Source organism: Bos indicus x Bos taurus, chromosome 9 (assembly GCF_003369695.1).
Source record: "Bos indicus x Bos taurus breed Angus x Brahman F1 hybrid chromosome 9, Bos_hybrid_MaternalHap_v2.0, whole genome shotgun sequence".
Taxonomy (NCBI): Eukaryota; Metazoa; Chordata; class Mammalia; order Artiodactyla; family Bovidae; genus Bos; species Bos indicus x Bos taurus.
Genome location: NC_040084.1, coordinates 16,484,609 through 16,504,257, shown reverse-complemented (window position 1 = coordinate 16,504,257; position 19,649 = coordinate 16,484,609).

Here is a 19,649-nt window from a genome sequence, read left to right as displayed (position 1 = left end):
TTTATGTGATTTAGCAATGCTAATAGATTTTACTCTTTTTTTTTTTTAATGTGGCTGGTTTCTTGATACAGTCTTTAGTGAATTTGTTACAAAATTGCTTCTGTTTTATTTTATTGCTTCTGTTTTATTTTTTTCGGGAGGGGGGCTGCTGAAGCATGTGGGATCTTAAGTCTCTGATCTGGGATTGAACTCTCACCCTCTGTATTGGAAGGTGAGGTCCTAACCTTCAGACCCCAACAAAAAGTCCCTGTAAATTTTACTCTTAATCTAAGGTGAGACTATTTCCGATTGAAGTCTTTAGGATATTTACTCAAAGAAAAGACAAAAAAAAAATGTCTTAAAGGCAGAGAACACAATGGCTATCATCTCCTTGGACTCAACTTTAAAAATAAACTTCCTTATAATAGATTTATGGATTTAAATTTATAGAAATAGATTTAGATATACAGAGACTTTGCAATGACAGCATGAAGTTCCCATGTATCCTGTGCATAGTTTTGACTACTAATATCTTACATTGCTACAGTTATTTTGTCACAGCTAATGAATAAAAATTGCATTATTATTAACTAAGTTTTGTATTTTCAATAGTTTTCTCTAATGACCATTTTTTCCCCAGAATTTCATCTAGAACCCCATACTACATTTAGTTGTTATGTCTTCTTTGGCTTCTCTAGGCTATAACATTTTCTCAAATTATTGTTTTTGATGACTTTGACAGTTATGTGGAGTACTGGTCAGGTATTTTTGTAGGAAGCTCCCTCAGTTGGAGTTTGTCTGATGTTTCTCTCATAATTTAGGGGAGAGAGACAACAGATGCCATTCTTATCACATCATAGCAAGAGTACATACTATCAAATCTACAAACATTAAATGCTGGTGAAATTGTGGCGAAAACAGAAAGAACTCTCCTACACTGTTGGTGGGACTGTAAATTGGTCCAGCCACTATGGAGAACAGTATGGATGTTCCTTAAAAAAATTAAAAATAGAACTACCATATGATCCTGTGATCCCACTCCTGGGCATATATCCAGAGAAAACCATAAACATTCAAAAAGATGCATATACCCCAATATTCATTGCAGCACTATTTACAGTAGCCAAGACATGGAACATATATACTGTATATATATATATATGTGTGTGTGTGTGTGTATATATACAGTAAAATATTACTCAGGCACGAGAAAGAATAAAATAACGCCATTTGCGGCAACATGGATGGGCCTAGACATGATCATACTAAGGAATGTAAGTCAGATAGAAAAGGACAAACATCATTTGATATCACTTATATGTGGAATCTAAAAAATATTATATAAATGAACTTATTTGCAAAACAGAAGAGTCTCACTAGATTTAGAAAAAAGATTTATTGTTACCAAAGGGAAAAAGTAGGGGGGGATAATTTAGGAGTTTTGTATTAACATCTACATTTTGCTTACTATGTATAAGCTAGATAGTCAACAGGACCTACTGTAACGCACAGGGAACTCTACTCAATACCTTACAATAAGTGATATGGGAAAAGAATCTGAAAAGGAATAGATGTATATGTATATGCATAACTGAACCACTTTGCTGTGCACATGAGACTAACACAATACTATAAATCAACTATATTCTAATATAAAATAGAAATTTGGAAAAAGAATATAAATCATCAGTTAGATCATCACTGCTGAGGTTAACCTTCATCCCCTTTCTGAGGTATATTATCAGTTTTGCTATGTAAAATTGTCCTTCTTTCACCTTTTTTCATATTATATTATTTAGAATTAAGCAAATAAGCACAGTCCACACTTAAAAAGTGAGGAGTTATGCCTCACATCTTTGAGGGGAGTGACTGCATAAATTATTTGGAATTCTTCTGTATAAAAGGTTTATACCTTCTCTTCCATTTTCTTATTGCATTACTTAATTGTATCACTATAGACTCATGAATATCTATTTCATGCTTTGGGTAATAATGTATTTGCTCTTTTGCTGTTGTTCTTCCAGTGACTCCAGGTTTATATTAGAAGCGCTTTCAGTTGGCTCCTATGTCCGTTTGACAAACACTCATTGCTTTGTTCTTAGGTTCCTTCATTACCTTTTGGCACTCAATATGCCCCAGGCTTATTTTGTATATTCCATGGCCCAGCAGGAGATTAGTTTTTAGCCTAACATGTTATTCTAAGTTTTCCACAATATATTTTCCTATACAAAATTAAACTGTAACTTCAGAGAAACAATGTCTTTGCAGACTAGTTCTCACTAAATCTAGCCAAAGTAAAACAATGCCCTTCAGTATATTCGATGAAATGTAACATTGTATACAGTACTTTTTGTTAACTCTCTGCTTGCATGGGCTATGCCTAGATGTCTTCAAATTCTCTTTACCTGCTAGGTAAAGAAAATACAATTCAAGGTCCCTTAGATACTGAGAGATATTTCTTACCAAAAGAAGCAAAGAAAATAAAAGATACAAGAAAAAGAAAAGACATTTTAAAAAGTGAAGGAAAATATAAAGCCAAGAAAAAAAAATATTCAGACAGGCTGACAAAATCAAGGGTGTGGGAAAGAATAAAGCCAGATATGGGATCAGAGTATCCACAGGTATGTGAGTAGTGGGTAGGGCAAGCAACGGGTGACACCATTAAGCAGATTTGTCTGTTGTAGGGATCTTGCAACTTTTATAGGATAAAGGGTGCCAGATAGAGAGAGCATTGAATTTAGAGGGCAATTTCTAAATCTTGGATTTTACTCCTCTGAAAGAGAAACTTTCTTGGTACTCTTGCATCAATTATAGATCAAAAGCTGTAGCACTTGACTAAAAAAATTTTAATTTTACTGCCTAAGTATTCAATGGCTACCTATCCTTGGCATCACTGACTCAATGGACATGAGTCTGAGCAAACTCCGGGATTTGATGATGGACAGGGAAGCCTGGTGTGCTGCAGTCCATGCGGTCACAGAGCGTCAGACACGACAGAGCGACTGAACTGATCTGACTGACTGACTGACCCATCCCTGGGGAGGACCCTTTCTAGGCACTGTGAATATAGCAGTGAAAGAAAGAAACTACCAGCATTTGAGAAGCTTACTTCTAGTGGGGAGACATAAGATAATAATACTAATAACAAAAGAAAAAGTGTTCTGGTGCTAGTTACAAGTACTGAAAAGAAAGAAAGAAATGGAGAAATGAAGATAAAGTGATGGAATAGAAGATGCAAGTTTCACCGTAAAGTAGACAGAGATATCTTTGTAAGAGCTATTACATTAGAAACCTGAGGAAGTAAGAGAGTAAAATATGCGGAAAAGTGGGTGAAAGTTTAATAGGTAGAGGAAAGGCAAATGCAGAGGCTTGAACCGGGTGACTTGACTTGTTAAGGAAGACCAAGAAGACCAGTGAGGCAGAGATGAAGAAGTAACAGTTAAGCAGGAATAGAAACTGTCCTATCTTGTAGGAGAAATGGGAAGCTACTAGAGGATTTTTCAAATAGGAAGGACATGATCTGACATGTTTTTAAAGGTTTATATGGCTTTTCTATGTAGATTAGAATGGGTGAGAGAGGCAGGACAGTCAAGGATGTTTTAAATACAGGTTTTACTATAATTCATGTACAGTGAGGCCAACATATCAGGAGACTACTGCCCTACTACCAGTGAAAAAGTGGTTTGTTACTCACAGTTCCCTAGAGGAAGGTTCATTGATTGTGGTTTCTGTGGGAAAGAAAAAAGACAATGCAGGGTGTGCAGTCATTGGATTGGCTAGTTTGAGTAATTTCAGTGACTATATAGGGTAGGTCTCTAGTAGTCTGGAAGCTGCCCCTAGGATGATTAGGGCAGAAAGATGATGATCTGGAGTATAAGATCTCTGTAACAGAGAAAGTTGAAGTTACGGGCTTGGATTACGTGGTTTGCATTTGAAAGGAGCACTTGCAGGCCAGTACTATCTCTAGAGATTGGCTAGCCCTGGGAGGGCAGTCTCTCCAAGGTCAGCAGGACCCCAGGTGTCAAAGCATCAAATATATATATACATAGCTAGTAGAAAATGGAAGCAGAAAAAATTATTTAGGAGACTATTCAAAAACCCAAGTAAGTCTGTTCTCTATGTCTGCATCTCATGTTGATGTACACCAGAAACCAACACAATATTATAAAGCAATTATCCTTCATTTAAAAACAATTTTTAAAACAGAAACACAAACAACAGAAAATAAGGATAAATCACTGAGTTGGATATACTTTGAAAGTATAGCTGACTGGTTTTGAAGATGATTTAGGTGTGGCATATGAGAGAAAAAGGGAAGTCCATGATGACTCCATGATTTGGGGTCTGACCTAAAAGAATGGAGTTTCCATTCACTAATATGGAAAAGTTCATGAGAGAAAAAAAAAAAAAAACAAGAGTTTGGATTTGAACTTTTTAATTCATGAATCAGTAGACAGATATGTAGATATCAGCTGGGCAATAGGATATATGAATCTGGAGTCCAAGAGATGGTCTTGTCTGCAACTACAGACTATGAGGTCATCTGTATATAAATGACATCTTAAACCATAGAAATAACTCAAAAATCTATTATTGGTAAATAAGAGGTATAAGGACAGAGATGGGGGTGCTCAAATGTGTGTGCCTTACAATCCAGCAAAGAAACTGACAAGAGCTGTCAAACAGCAGCAAGAAATGGAGAGAGAATTGAGAGTAGTCTTGTTTGCTGAGGGTTCTAAAACCTGGTCTTCCTGTCTGCATTGGGTTTCTATAGTCTTTCACTCTCAGAGAAGGCAATGGTAACCCACTCCAGTACTCTTGCCTGGAAAATCCCATGGACGGAGAAGCCTGGTAGGCTGCAGTCCATGGGGTCGCTAAGAGTCAGACACGACTGAGCGACTTCACTTTCATTTTTCATTTTCATGCATTGAAGGAGGAAACGGCAACCCACTCCAGTGTTCTTGCCTGGAGAATCCCAGGGACGGAGGAGCCTGGTGGGCTGCCGTCTATGGGGTTGCACAGAGTCGAACACGACTGAAGCAACTTAGCAGCAGCAGTAGTCTTTCACTAACTTCACTACTGGATGTGGTATTATTAAGAGACACATCAAGAATTCTGGGAGATTTAGACATGTTTTCCTGCTTCACTGAATAGCAGCAATCATGATTAATAATGAAAGCCAATCACTTTAGCCAATGTAGCCTTTTTGGCTTTGGAGTCCAATCGTGTCACGCACTCAAAACGGCATTGTGATGTCCCAACTTCCAGTTCAATGAGGCAATTATTGTTAATCCTTAAACAAGCAGTGCTCAAGGTTAAGAGAATGGAATGCAAAAACATTGCAAATGGGTTATCAGGTACAAAACAGAAAAATGATACTAATTCTTTCATATATTGCATGAGTACCATATGTTTGCCACAAGTTCAAAGACTATGCTGAATACTGTAGGACAGCACTCTAATCTAGTAATGTATTGCCTGCAAGCTAATGCCTTAACTAAATGTCCAATTTGACAGTCAACTTGCCTACTTCACTTTTATTACTGCAGAATAAATTTCATAACCAGAAGCAGTAATATATAAAATATATTACACAGAAAATTTACAGTAAGCCACATGGTAGTGATCCTTGCAGAAGCATGATGGTCACAAAAAGAAAATCCATATTCAATATAAATATTCTTTACAGTAAAAGGTAAAAATTCCCCCATGATAGAAGAGATCCAATAGAATTAACAGCTCCCAGATAAATGACCGGTCCCTTCATATTCTATATCAATGAGTAGTTCAGCATTTTCTTCAGCTATTAGCAAGTGGGTCCTTGACAGCGACAGTAGCCAGATAAGCCTTACTGGATGCTTGGAGCTGGTGCACTGGGACGACCCAGAGGGATAGTATGGGGAGGGAGGAGGAAGGAGGGTTCAGGATGGGGAACACATGTATACCTGTGGTGGATTCATTTTGATATATGGCAAAACCAATACAATACTGTAAAGTTAAAAAATAAAATAAAATAAAAAATAACATGTGGCTTGTGCCTCTGCCACCACAGCCACTTTGTTTATGAGTTGTAGTGAAAGAGACTTCCATTCAGAAATGGAGTTTATTTGATTACTTAGAGCCATCTTTGGTATGGATGCCATTAATAAAGTATTTGTTAGGTAAAAAGCAAATATCCTCCCACTCTGAGACAACCATCCACATATGCGTTGTACCATCAATCCTCTAATACTATTCCTACCAAACCCCTGACCATTCAATCATACTCCCAGGAGGTACGAATCCAGACCTCAGATTATCTAAGACTCCAGGACAAATGGGCAACTAGTTCTCCCCATGGAATAATTTCTCTGTGTTTTAGAACCACTGGTTAATGGGGTTGTAATGCCCAGCAAAGCACTTATGACAGGTATTTGCATGTCATATACAATCACCAGATTCTATATTTTTCTCTTACTCAACTGCTGATAGGAGACTCCTTAGGTGGCCAGAGCAGGAGTTGAAGCGGGAGCAGAAGTGCAAGCAAAAGAAGGTGCACGGAGTGTGTGGACCTACTGCTTATATAATGTACATGTACCCCAGCCCAATGTTGGGTATACTATCACCATTTGATGATGGTGTGCCACTTAAAACATCCAATTTTATAGCTTGGGTTATCACATAATAATTAATGATGGGCATCTCAAGCCCTTGGATCATATTTGGTCTCATGGTTAGCCATTAATCTCAGTTAGGTTCCATTTGCAAACCAGGAATTATTTATCAGAAGAAAAGTGGTTTATAGAAAACTTCATGACTTTCCAGGGAAATCTATGGGACTACACTTTGGTTCCCTTATCAGGGATTTCCACAGGCTCCATTCAGAATCCTGTCCTATAATGGAAAGTGTTACTTAGAGTAACACTAAGTATACTATGCCATAGGAACCAAGTGGCAGGGATTCTTGCCCATAAGCTAGAGCCTACTAAAGAGACCTGTCTTTCAACTTCAGGAATATTCAAGCAAAGAAAAACTTAAAGAGAGATTGTTGAAGGCCATCACTTATGCCAAAGGATTTGGCATGCTGTAAAAAAAACAAAAGATAGGAAGAAAAAGAAAAGAGAAAGAAATTTAAAATGTTAATAACTGTAACAAGAGGGATAAAATTGGTGGTGATAGTGTCCCAGTACAAAAAGGCTGTTAAAGAGTGAACCACAGTAGTCACCTGTGTCTGTGCCTCCCTTCTTTATTGGGGATATATGGGCTGGAACAGCAGATTTCAGCTACTTATATGAACAAGTCCTTTATTATTATTATTATTATTTTGTGTGTGTGAAAGTGTTACTTATTCTTTCACTTGTATGTACAGAGAGGTTTTTCTGAATATTTATTTTAAGGGTTAAATCACTTTTGCTTGTGTTTATTACTGCTTGAGGTTGAGCCTTTTTGCATATTTAAAAATATATACCAACAAACTCCCCTCCCAAGGAAAATATTGCCACCATTTACAGACCATGTAACCTTCAAGTATGTGCTATTTTTTTTGTCCCTGTATCTAACCCAAATCAGGAGCTGTATTTTTTTTAAACAATTTGCTTTTGAAACTTGAAGTCTTGAAAACATTGTGATGCAATTGCTGTTGTTCTAGTCCCCAAAGAGTTTTCTGTGCAAAAATCTTAAAATCAATAAAGATGGAAGGGAGAACTTGGAATGTTTATTTGCAGCCCTCAGAACTTTACTTTAGTAACAGCACAACAAATTAAAAACAACTCATGCCATAGTAAAAAAAAAATAAATAAATAAAATTGAGACCTGTCTTGCTCTTCAGTCTACTCCAAACATTAGAGATTACTAGGTAAGGAGGTAACTCATGTACCAATACATATTGCTCTTCAGTCTACTCCAAACATTAGAGATTACTAGGTAAGGAGGTAACTCATGTACCAATACATATACCTTCCAAAATCAAAGATGTCAACAAGAATTCCTTTCTTATTAATAATAGTGGCTTAAATGTAGCATCTAGTTTTTCACTCTAGACAGGATATCACAACCAACCACAAACATTTGGGTTTAAGAAAATTTACTAAAATGTCAACCCTTAACTATTTGTGGGATAGTATATAGTATATCTCACTACCAAAAACTATTATATCCAAAGACATTTGTATTGCTTGCTTCTTCCTGTTCCTGATATACAATCATCATGAAATCAACATTACAGAAGATTTGTTTTACTCCAGGTAGGTATGAAAACGGAGAAAGCAATGGCAATCCACTCCAGTACTCTTGCCTGGAGAATCCCATGGACGGAGGAGTCTGGTAGGCTGCAGTCCATGGAGTCACTAAGAGTCGGGTACGACTGAGCAACTTCACTTTCACTCTTCACTTTCATGCATTGAAGAAGGAAATGGCAACCCACTCCAGTGTTCTTGCCTGGAGAATCCCAGGGACGGGGAGCCTGTTGGGCTGGCGTCTATGGGGTCGCACAGAGTCGGACATGACTGACGAGACTTAGCAACAGCAGGTATGGAAAGCAAATTAAGAGAAAGCAAGAGAGTTAATAGTACACTAAGGAAAGACTGAAAATTGTCCTGCTATATTTATAGATTACATACAAGGCTTAAGTTTTGTTTTATTTTTTATTTTTTTAATTTTATTTTATTTTTAAACTTTACATAACTGTATTAGTTTTGCCAAATATCAAAATGAATCTGCCACAGGTATACATGTGCATTAAAAAAAAACTTCTGAAACAGCATCTGAGATTATAAACATAATTTTACTTAGGCTACTGGTCTGTTGCTATTCACTAAGATACAAAATGTGAGATATTTTAATCCTATCATAGATCTTCTCCTTGTTCTGTGTCTTGAATTTGAAGCTCTTAAGCCATATCATACATTGGGAAATAGCCAGTCAATTCTAGCACTTATACTTCGCATTTCCTTCTGAAACACCACACATACTACCAAGGAAGCACTTTAAATTGGCCTTTCATTCCAAGAGATTATATGTGAGAATTGAAGAGACTATTTTACCATTCATTCCATGGGCTAGTAAAGCCCCATCATGTAGTGACAGGTAGATTCTCAATGCCTTCAAAGTCAACTAGAGCAAATAACCAATCCAGAGTTGTTGAAAAGTTTGCTGCTTATAAGCATTTCTGATAATAAACTATCCATTTTAATAATATAAATAATTTTGCTACTTTAAGTATAAAGTGTTTTAACTCAGAAAATTAGGTGCTCTCAAATTTGTTAAAAGAGTTGAAAGAAAAAGCTGGACCGTTTTCTAGTTATGACTTCCAGAAGAAAGTGACAGGCTTGTTTCTCAAAGGAGATGTATCCTTCCTTGCATAATCAGAAAAACTGTTAATTCAGAAATTACTACTGCGATTACTGGCACCACGCCATCCCATTTCTAGTACAATTTTGTTTAGTTGCTAAGTCGTGACCAACTCTGTGACCCCGTGGGCTGTAGTCTGCCAGGCTCCTCTGCCCATGAGATATATCCCAAGCAAGAATACTGGATTGGAGTGTCATCTCGTTCTCCAAGAGATCTTCCTGACCCAGGGACTGAGTCTCTTGCTTGGTAGGCAGATTCTTTACCACTGGGAAGCCCAACTACTACAATAGGGAGAGCCTAACATCTGAAATTCAATAAATCTGAAAGATGTGGCTTTTCATTTTCCTGGTTCCAGTTTGTCAGGAAGGTTCCTGAGAAGGAGATTGGAGCCAGTGTGAACGAGTTAATTCACTCTATTATTGTTGTATAGTATTATCAAAATAATACTAATGCAATTTGTCACCAAATTAAAATTATTACCTGAATGCTATAGGTAGAGTGATTTCAATCTCTTTCTGTAAACATTATAGACCTCTAACTAATTTCATGAGAATGTACTGGTACCTTGTGCATATATACATACATATATATATACATACATACATATATGCACACACATATGTATGTACATATGACAGAGGATGAGATGGCTGGATGGCATCACTGACTCGATGGACGTGAGTCTCAGTGAACTCCGGGAGTTGGTGATGGACAGGGAGGCCTGGCGTGCTGCGATTCATGGAGTTGCAAAGAGTCGGACACGACTAAGCGACTGATCTGATCTGATACACATATATATTAATATATATGCTCCACTTAAACAGATTCAATTATCTTCCTCATTCTCCTTTTTGTTGCTTTTTGAGCTAATTACATACATACATATTTATAACAAATTTGATCTTGGATCAAACAGGACTGCTTTAATGTGATAAGATATTAATTTTGTCAGTCAATATATTGATTTTGATTTATGTCTCTGATTATCTCATCATGTCTTTATTCAATCACTAACTACCAAATAGAGGATTTTCAATGACACACTGCTGATCACTTCTTGGCCTTTTGGCAAACATCAAGTGTATCTATGACAGTGCTGGTAGTTGAGCCTCATATATTCCCCAACTTTGTTTTATATTGATCCATTCACCATGTCATGTTGTGTAGAAATTTGAGACCTATTAGGCATACTTTAAATAATGCTATCATTCAAAGCAAATACCTGCATCTTTTAAAGAACTCTATCACAAGACATTAAAAAATTCCTTTATAAAATAAGTTTATATCTATAGTATTTACCTGGCATATGAGCCTAGCAAGATTATTCTTTTAGTACCAGGTAACTATTCTCCTGTATAAATGCTTGATACAGTACAAAACATTTACCTCCCCAAAACAAATACTACTTTCTTATGCCACGCATTCATTCATTAATGACTTTATTGAAATATAATACACATGTGGTTCACCCACTTCAAGTACACAATTCAGTGTTTTTTTTTTAGTTCTGATTTGTGCAAACATTATCATAATCTAATTTTCATATATTTTCATCACCCCATAAAGAAAATCCATCCCTGTTCCCCATTGCCCTCACTCCACCCAGCCATAGACAACTAGCAATCTACCTTATATCCCTATAAATTTGACATTTCTGACAGTGTCATCAAATGGAACCATACAATTTTGGCCACAAAATTCCCTGGTGGCTCAGATGGTAAAGAATCTGCCAGCAATGTGGGAGACCAAGATTCAATCCCTGCATCAGGAATGTCCCCTGGAGTAGGAAGTGGCAACTCACTCCAGTGTTCTTGCCTGGGAAATACTATGGACAGAGGAGCAAAGAGTCAGAAATGACCAAGGGACTGACAATTTATCCATGTTGTAGCACATATGAGAACTTGGTTCCTTTTCAGAACCTCTGCCCCACTGCTCTGAAGACTGGGGAAAGGAGTGGCCCACCTCTCCCCACTTCTCCCTTAGACACATCTTCTCTACTTGTGGGTCTCCACATGCTCATGATCTTTCGGGCTGGATTACCCTGACATGGAACCTATGATCATCAAGATAGTTGCAGCACAGATGTTCAATTCCCAGTATTCTTAGCCTACTGCAGCTGGAGCAGAGCTTCTGGCCTATGTGTGGGAGCTGTGTAGGGAAGGAAGCCCAGCCTTCTTACCCCCATTAACCCACAGTAAAGCTTCTACCATATGGAGTTAAGTGATGAGATATGCAGGAAGGCTGTGCCTCACTGTTTAGGGCGAACCTGTAGTCCTAGATTGGGAGCGTGGGGTAAAGGGAGCCTTTTATTCTTGGCTGCAACTGCTAGGAGTAGACCTTCCATTGCATTAAGCACAGAAGACGGGTGTGAATAGGTCATGGCTCAAATGTCACAGACTCTCACTGTTCTTACCACTATTTAGTAGATGTCCTTAAATAGGTATTTCTCCATTTGTTGGATACTTAATTTCCAGAGATGTTAAAAGACAGACTTTCATAATTTGGGGTGAAACTGTTGTCTCTCAGGGCTTCCCTGGTGGCTCAGTGGTAAAAAATCCACCTGCTGATACAGGAGACATGGGTTCGATCCCTGCTCTGGGAAGTTCTCACATGTTGAGAAGCAAATAAGCCCACACACCAACTATTGAGCCTGTATTCTGGAACTTGGGAGCAGTAACTGCTGAAACCTGCATGCACTACAGCCCGTGCTCAGCAACAAGAGAAGCCATCACAGCAGTGAGCCTGTGCACCGCAACTGGAGACAAATCCCTGCTCGCCACAGCTAAAGAAAAGCCTGCAGAGCAATGAAGGCCCAATGCAGCCAAAAATAAAATTATTTTTAAAATTGTTGTTTATCTGGTAGAGGCTCTTCTGAGTTCCTTATATAGGCATATTAAGTTGTTAACCCCTGTGAATCCATTTGTTAATGATATTACTATTTTTTGGTTGTTTGTTTTTAATTTATTTATTTTTAAGTAAAGGATAATTGCTTTACAGAATTTTGTTGCTTTCTGTCAAACCTGAACATGAATCAGCCATAGGTATAATCTATGTCCCCTCCCTCTTGAAACAGACATAGAGAACAGACTTATTGCTAATATTTTATTGAGAGGTGATTCAAATGCCAGAAAAGTCATCCATTTAGAATGTACAATATATTGATAAATGTGCAATCATCAACAGTATCTGATAGCAGAAGATTTTCATCATTCAAAAGAGAATTTCCATGCCATGAAAGTCAACCCTCACTCTACCCTATCCCCAGTCCCTGGAAACCACAAATCTATTTACTAAACCTAAGGAAGGATCTGACTGTTTGAGATATTACACATAAATGAATTCATGTAACATGTCGGGGGTTTTGTGTTTGGCTGTTTCACTTAGCATAATGTCTACAAGATTCATCTGTGTAGTAGTTTGTATCAGTACTTCATTTCTAATTGTTGAATAATATTCCATTATACAGATAAATCATATTTAATTTTTCACTCAACAACTGATGGACATATGAATTAGTTGCACTAAATGGCTATTATGAATACTGTTACTATAAGCATTCATGAACATTTTTTGCGTGAGGACCTATGTTTTTTATTATCTTGAGTGCATTCAGGTGTACCACTTTGCAAACCTACCAATAGTGTATGAGGGTTCTAATTTCCCCCACATGCATGGCAATACTTACAATCGTCTATCTTTTTAACTGTAACATCTTAGTGTGTTTGAAGTGATATCTCATTTAGTTTAGATTTGTATTTCCTTAATAATTAATCACATTGAGCACCTTTTACTATGTCAATCATCTATTTGTATATTTTCATTAAAGGCATGTCTGTTCAAATCCTTTGCCTACTATTATTTAGCTTATTTTCTTTTTTGTAGTTTAATTTCATGAGTTCTTTATATTAATATATTTTGAAAACTAGACTCTTACTAGTTATAATTTGCAAATACTTTATCCTTTATATCACTCCCATGATAGTGCCTGTTGAAACTAAAAGTTTTAAATTTTGGTAGAAAATGATTCACTTTTTTTTATTTGGCTTCCTCTGCTGTTGGCGTCATATCTAAGAAACCACTGCCTCAACCAAGGTCACAGTGATTTATGCCTGTTTTCTTCTAAGAGTTTTATAGTTTTAGCTCTACCAGTAAGGTCTTTAATACATTTTACATTAATTTTTAATATAGTATGACATGGCCACTAGAGTTTCTGTTCAGTTAGCACACTAATAAGTTAATGATTGGACAGAGGTTTCCTTAAATGCCTGAAAAATTTCTTAGTCTTTACCAAGGGCCTCAGAATGTGTATGCATGTACATATCAGTGCTCAGTATATTGTTTAGTTTTGCCTTAGCCTTCACTTTGTAGTTGCACAGAGCCTCTAAGTTTGACATTGATGAGGGCTCAGGATCTTTTCAGGACCTTTCAGAGCATGCATACAGCCTTAAGCATGCATAGACCTGTACACATATGTATGCCCTTCTAGACTGCCAGATGTCAGAGCTTTTCCAAATCTCTTAAGAACAACTAATTCTCAAGTTTGTCCTATTAAGCTTTTTAATTTGTGTATTGTTTACTGTAAAAGTTTTCTACCATTGTAGGAAGCCATATTATTAAATTATTGTCACTGATTGATTACAACTGACACCCCTGAGGGAAAGCTGTTCTCACTGGGCAAGCTCTGAGTCAGGTCAGATAAGACAAATCTTGTCCAATTCTTTGAAATTAGAGCTTTGAACAATCTTCAAAATCATCTGCCTCATCCAGTGGCTGTCAATCACAAAGGCTGTGGGATGCTGGTTTTTAAAGCTACCATAGAGTTGTGATAGGGTGATGGGAAAGAGCAAGTTAAAACATCACAAAGGTCACTGTTTTTACCTAGATTCAGTCACTTTTATGAATAAATACTGCAATTCTTTGGTTCATTTCTAGGGTTTTAAAAATCTGTAACCATTTTTGATTCTGACCATTTCTTTTATGCAAGAAAGAACTTCTGGAGGTCCTTGCTCTGACACTACCCCCATACATTCATTTTTAATGTTCCACTTGCTGAGAACACTCTCTGCTCTCACCTCTAATGAAATAGCCACAAGATGCAGTTCTATCTGCTCAGGCTAATCTTAAAAAGAAAGTATACCTTCATCCTCTGAATTCTCTAATAATTACACATATTTATAGTTGATTTTCATAGAATGGTGTTTCTTACAGTTATTACCTAAACTCTGGTAATAATTAATGGTATTGTTTAGCTTTTGATATGTATGTTTATGGGGCTTCCCAGATGGCTCTAGTGGTAAGAGAACCCACCTTCAAATGTAGGTAGATATGAGACACAGGTTGGATCCCTGAGTCGGGATGATCCCTTGGAGGAGGGCATGACAACCCACTCCAGTATTCTTGCCTGGAGAATTCCATGGACAGAGGAGCCTGGTGGGTTACAGTCCATAGTGTGGCAAAGAATCAGACACAACAACTGAAGTAACTTAGAATGCGCTGCACCATGCATATTTGTAGTAATTTCTTTCTCCAGCTAGATTATAATTATTTTAAATGGAAAAAATAATATCTGATACATATTTTATACCATATATATATGGTATATATAAATATATATATATATAAATAGTTCTAAGTATATGAACTGATGTTGTTGATGGATGGGAGTTGGTGATGGACAGGGAATCCTGGCCTGCTGCAATCCACTGGGTCTCAAAGAGTCAGACAGACTGAGCAACTGAACTGAACTGATATGAACTGAATTCAATGAGTCAGTTATTTAAACTGAAGTTACAATATTGACTAAGTTACATAAAGCTTCCCTGATAGCTCAATTGGTAAAGAACCCACCTGCAATGAGGAGACCCTGGTTCGATTCCTGGGTTGGGAAGATCCCCTGGAGAAGGTACAGGCTACCCACTCCAGTATTCTTGGGCTTCCCTTGGGGCTCATCTGGTAAAGAATCCACCTGCAATGCGGGAGACCTGGGTTTGATCACTGGGTTGGGAAGATCCCCTGGAGAAATGAAAAGCTGCTCACTCCAGTATTATGGCCTAGAGAATCCCATAGGCCACATGGGGTCGTAAAGATTCAAACATGACTGAGCCACTTTCACTTTATATAATTGACTACAAAAATTATTATCAAAAGTTTTATATATATCAATATATATAACAGATAGATACATACATACACACCATATTTTCCAGAGCTAAAATGTTTTTGGAGCAGAATACTTACTTATATTGGCAGACTATTACTTCAGATTATTTTTGAGGCATTTTTCATGTGACAAGCTTTACATCTTTTCATTACTTTTCTGAAGAGGCTGTTGATCTTCACCGAAATTCATATATTTAGCATGCCCTAAATTTTACTTGTCACAAAACCTTTTATAGTTATTCTCTTTATACTACAGTCACAGCCTTCATATTCCACTAAATAGAATACCAAATGACATATTTAGTTATATTTCTTTGTAGTGAAATTGCTGTACTTTTCTAAATTCATGTTAGACTTTTGGGAACTTAATAGTTACTTAATGTGAATGATGTTTACCACTTACGAAATGCAATTGCAGTGAAAAAGGTTGAAGAAAATATCCTACGGGCATTGTCAGGCTTTCACTGGGAGAACCATAAAAGATGAGATATTTCATGCTGTTGAAGTAATTAGAAATAATTCATAAACACACAGGAAAAGGATGATGCAATTTTTATCCATCAGACACTGGTGCTTGCACGCCAGGTAAGGCAGCCTCTGCTTGAGTTTTCTTGAAACTTTAAAATATTCATGGTGACAGCAACCATGCCTTCTCTCTGATCTAAGTACTGTGAAGGAGCATTATATATAAGTTGACAATAACGTTTTCTGTTTTCCTTCAAGTATGTAATTGAGTTGGCTGAAAATGAAAAAATAAGCTCAATTTTCTTTTCTTTCTTCATCCTCTCGCCACAGGAGAGGGAGCAGGAACACAAAATAATAAAATTATTCAGTGTTAGGACAAAGACCAGGAGCATCTCTGTGTGGGACATTCCGCATCTGGGCCGCTAGACTGGAAGTAACAATAAATGTTCTATGTACCCTCTCCTGCCGCTACTTGCCCATACCCAGGCATTGTTTTTTCTCTACTCAGCTTGAAAGCATGTAAATGATAAGGCTTAATGCAAACCTGACCCAATCAAAAGGCTTTTGTTTTTCCCTCAGGAAAACTCTCCTCCGTGTGACAGAATAATCACTTGAGAACAATGGATGGAAACAAACAACAGAAATGATTTCCAAATCAAAATGCTAATGCACCTGTTAATTCCCTGACAGTAATTTTCAAGTCAGCGCTTAAAAATAATCTTATTCAAGAGATTCATTAAACCTGCCATGATAGATATTAACTGAAAACAATACTCATTTACTGCCATGCAGAGTCAGCCATAACTAAGATATAACTTGGGAAACCAAAAAATGTGAGCTTCGGTATTCAAAGCTAATGAAAAACAAACTTTATCAACTATAAATTTCACTTGCATAAGAAAATATTTTCATGCTTGATATGTTCAACCATTGCACTAAATCTCTGATTAAAGACTGAAGACAAATTAAAATTTACTTCTATAACTTAGAAAAATTAACTGTAAATAACTGTAACTTAGTTAATTTTTACAGTGATTTTTATTGGGGGTTGGTATATGTTGTGATTACTTTTTTATATGATAATATATGTCTGCTGCCTTCAGAATGAAGGGCAATTTAACCATAAATAGAAAGCCAAGACACACATTTTCTTTTCCCCTTAAGATTTTGAAAGAGTTGTCCTTCAGATTCTTAGTATTGAAAAGTCTGAGGCCAATCTGATTTTCCTGTTCTGTTGTTTAGGCCGAATCCTTTATTTATTTATTTTTTTTGAGTTATGAATGTTTTATTTTTTTTAATTTTATTTTATTTTTAAACTTTACATAATTGTATTAGTTTTGCCAAATATCAAAATGAATCCGCCATAGGTATACCTGTGTTCCCCATGCTGAACCCTCCTCCCTCCTCCCTCCCCATACCATCCCTCTGGGTCATCCCAGTGCACTAGCCCCAAGCATCCATTATCGTGCATCGAACCTGGACTGGCAACTCGTTTCATACATGATATTTTACATGTTTCAATGCCATTCTCCCAAATTTTCCCACCCTCTCCCTCTCCCACAGAGTCCATAAGACTGAAAAGTTACATGTCGACACTTCAAGAGAAAACATTTTGAAGTTAGTATCATTTTATTAACTTCTCGTATAGTCAGGAGACTCTTTGGATATGCAGGTACATACCTTGATGTTATTCATGTCAGATTTTTTTTTTTCATTTAAATATATTTACATTTTTCCACTGTCTTCTCTGTTGTTCTGTTTCCTCATGACATTTTCGGGAGTCACTGATCTTCTGGTAGGGTTTCTCTCACTAGTACTGTCCAGTCATAATGATGTCTATTAGGAGGAAGAGTTGTAGGTTGAGCCAGTATGTCTTTGTTTTCCATACTCTCTCATATACACATTCCCAAAGTACTTGGATATGGGAGATGATGCTCTATCATCACTAGATATGGTGTGGATTGTCTTTAATCTGTGTCTTCTATTGGTCATTGCAATGAGAACTTGGAATCGAGGATTGACAGGCTCTGGTTAGGCTCATTTTACTCTTTCTTGTAAACAACTGATAATTTTTTAAACTAGTTTTTCCTTTGCATCGCATGCTCACTCTTGTGTGTCCGACTCTTTACCACTCCATGGACTATAGCCTGCCAGGTTGCTCTGTCCATGGGACTTCCCAGGAAGAATACTGGAGTGGGTTGCCATTTCTTTCTCCAGGGGATCTTCCTGAACAAGGGATCTCCTGCATTGGCAGACAGATTCTTTACTGCTGAACTGGGAAGACCAATGCATTAGAAGAATACATCACATATAAAATACAAGGTTTGTTAAAATGTTAAAGAACATCTGGTTGACAAATATGGTGCTGTTATTTCAATTTTCAAAGTTATTTTATCAAGATCACTTTTGCCAGAATAATAGAGAAGTTAGATTTAGAGAATAAAAGCTATTTTGTACCGACTTCTAGACTGAAACAGGCTTCCCAGTGGCTCAGTGGTAAAGAATCTGCCTGCCAATGCAGAAAACATGGAGATGCTGGTTTGATCTCTGACTCAAGATGATTACCTAGAAGAGGAAATGGCAACCCGTGCCAGTATCTCACCTGGAAAATTCTATGGATGGAAAAGCCTGGTGGGCTACAGTCCATGCGGTCTCAAAGAGTCCCACACAACTGAGCATGCACACAGCTAGACTGGAACATCGCTGAGATTCCCAAAATCCAAATGATATTTAAATTCTCTGTTCTAAATAAATAAAAAATAAATTACTTTTAAGCTGAAACTTTATTGGTGGAGGAGAGTTTTCTAATGCAGAGGTATCACACTCAACTGTTTGTCCGTAACACCGTATTTAAGGGTAGAGACCCTCTGATGGATGTTTGTAATAGTCCCTATGGGTTTGTATTTTAAAAACAAAATATCTAAGTTTTCAGTAATTGCTAAGATGGTGTACACTAACTACACTTTACCTCACCCACTGATTACAATTTAAACACTCTGGAGAGACAAAAATAACTCCAGAAGACTTGAAAAGTAAACACTAGCAGAATAGAGGATGGAAGTGAACACTTAAGAGTGACTCCTAATGGTAGTGGTTTCATACTTCTTCTCTTCCTTTTCTCTTGGCTTGGATCTACCCCTGCTGTCTATCATCCCTCAACTCCGAGCCTGGTCTCCCAGCTCCACAGTAGTGCTGGCATCTCCACTTAGCATTTTAGCTTCTCAACATCTACTTCTCACTTCTAACATCAGCATATCAGAGGATTTAGCAGATTCCTACAGAATGTTGGGTTCACTTCTCTGTGGTTCCCTTTTTTCCCTGGGCCTTGGCCTGGCTAACCTTTTATTCCACATCCTGCATTGAAAATGTTTCAGGAAAATTCTAAACGCTCTCAGTCTCTGCTTTCTCCTTGGCCTCTCTGGCACATTTCAGAAGCGCACTGAGAAGAAAACATAGCAGAGAAGGTGGCCTCTCTTCTCTCTGCAGCCTTGGCCTTTCAGGTCCTAGTTTTCTTTTTCTGTTTTATTTTTCAGCGTAGCTTTCTTGCTGTCTCAGTGCAATATTGAACTGATGCAAGCTGCTGTGATGTAACCAGAAATGGAAGACCTTATAATTTATGATTTAAAACCTTCTTAATTATTAGCTTTATTGGCCAAATTTTTTTTAAGTTTTAGAAATTAATAACCTTTAAGTATTTGAGACTTGGTTAAGTATTTGCT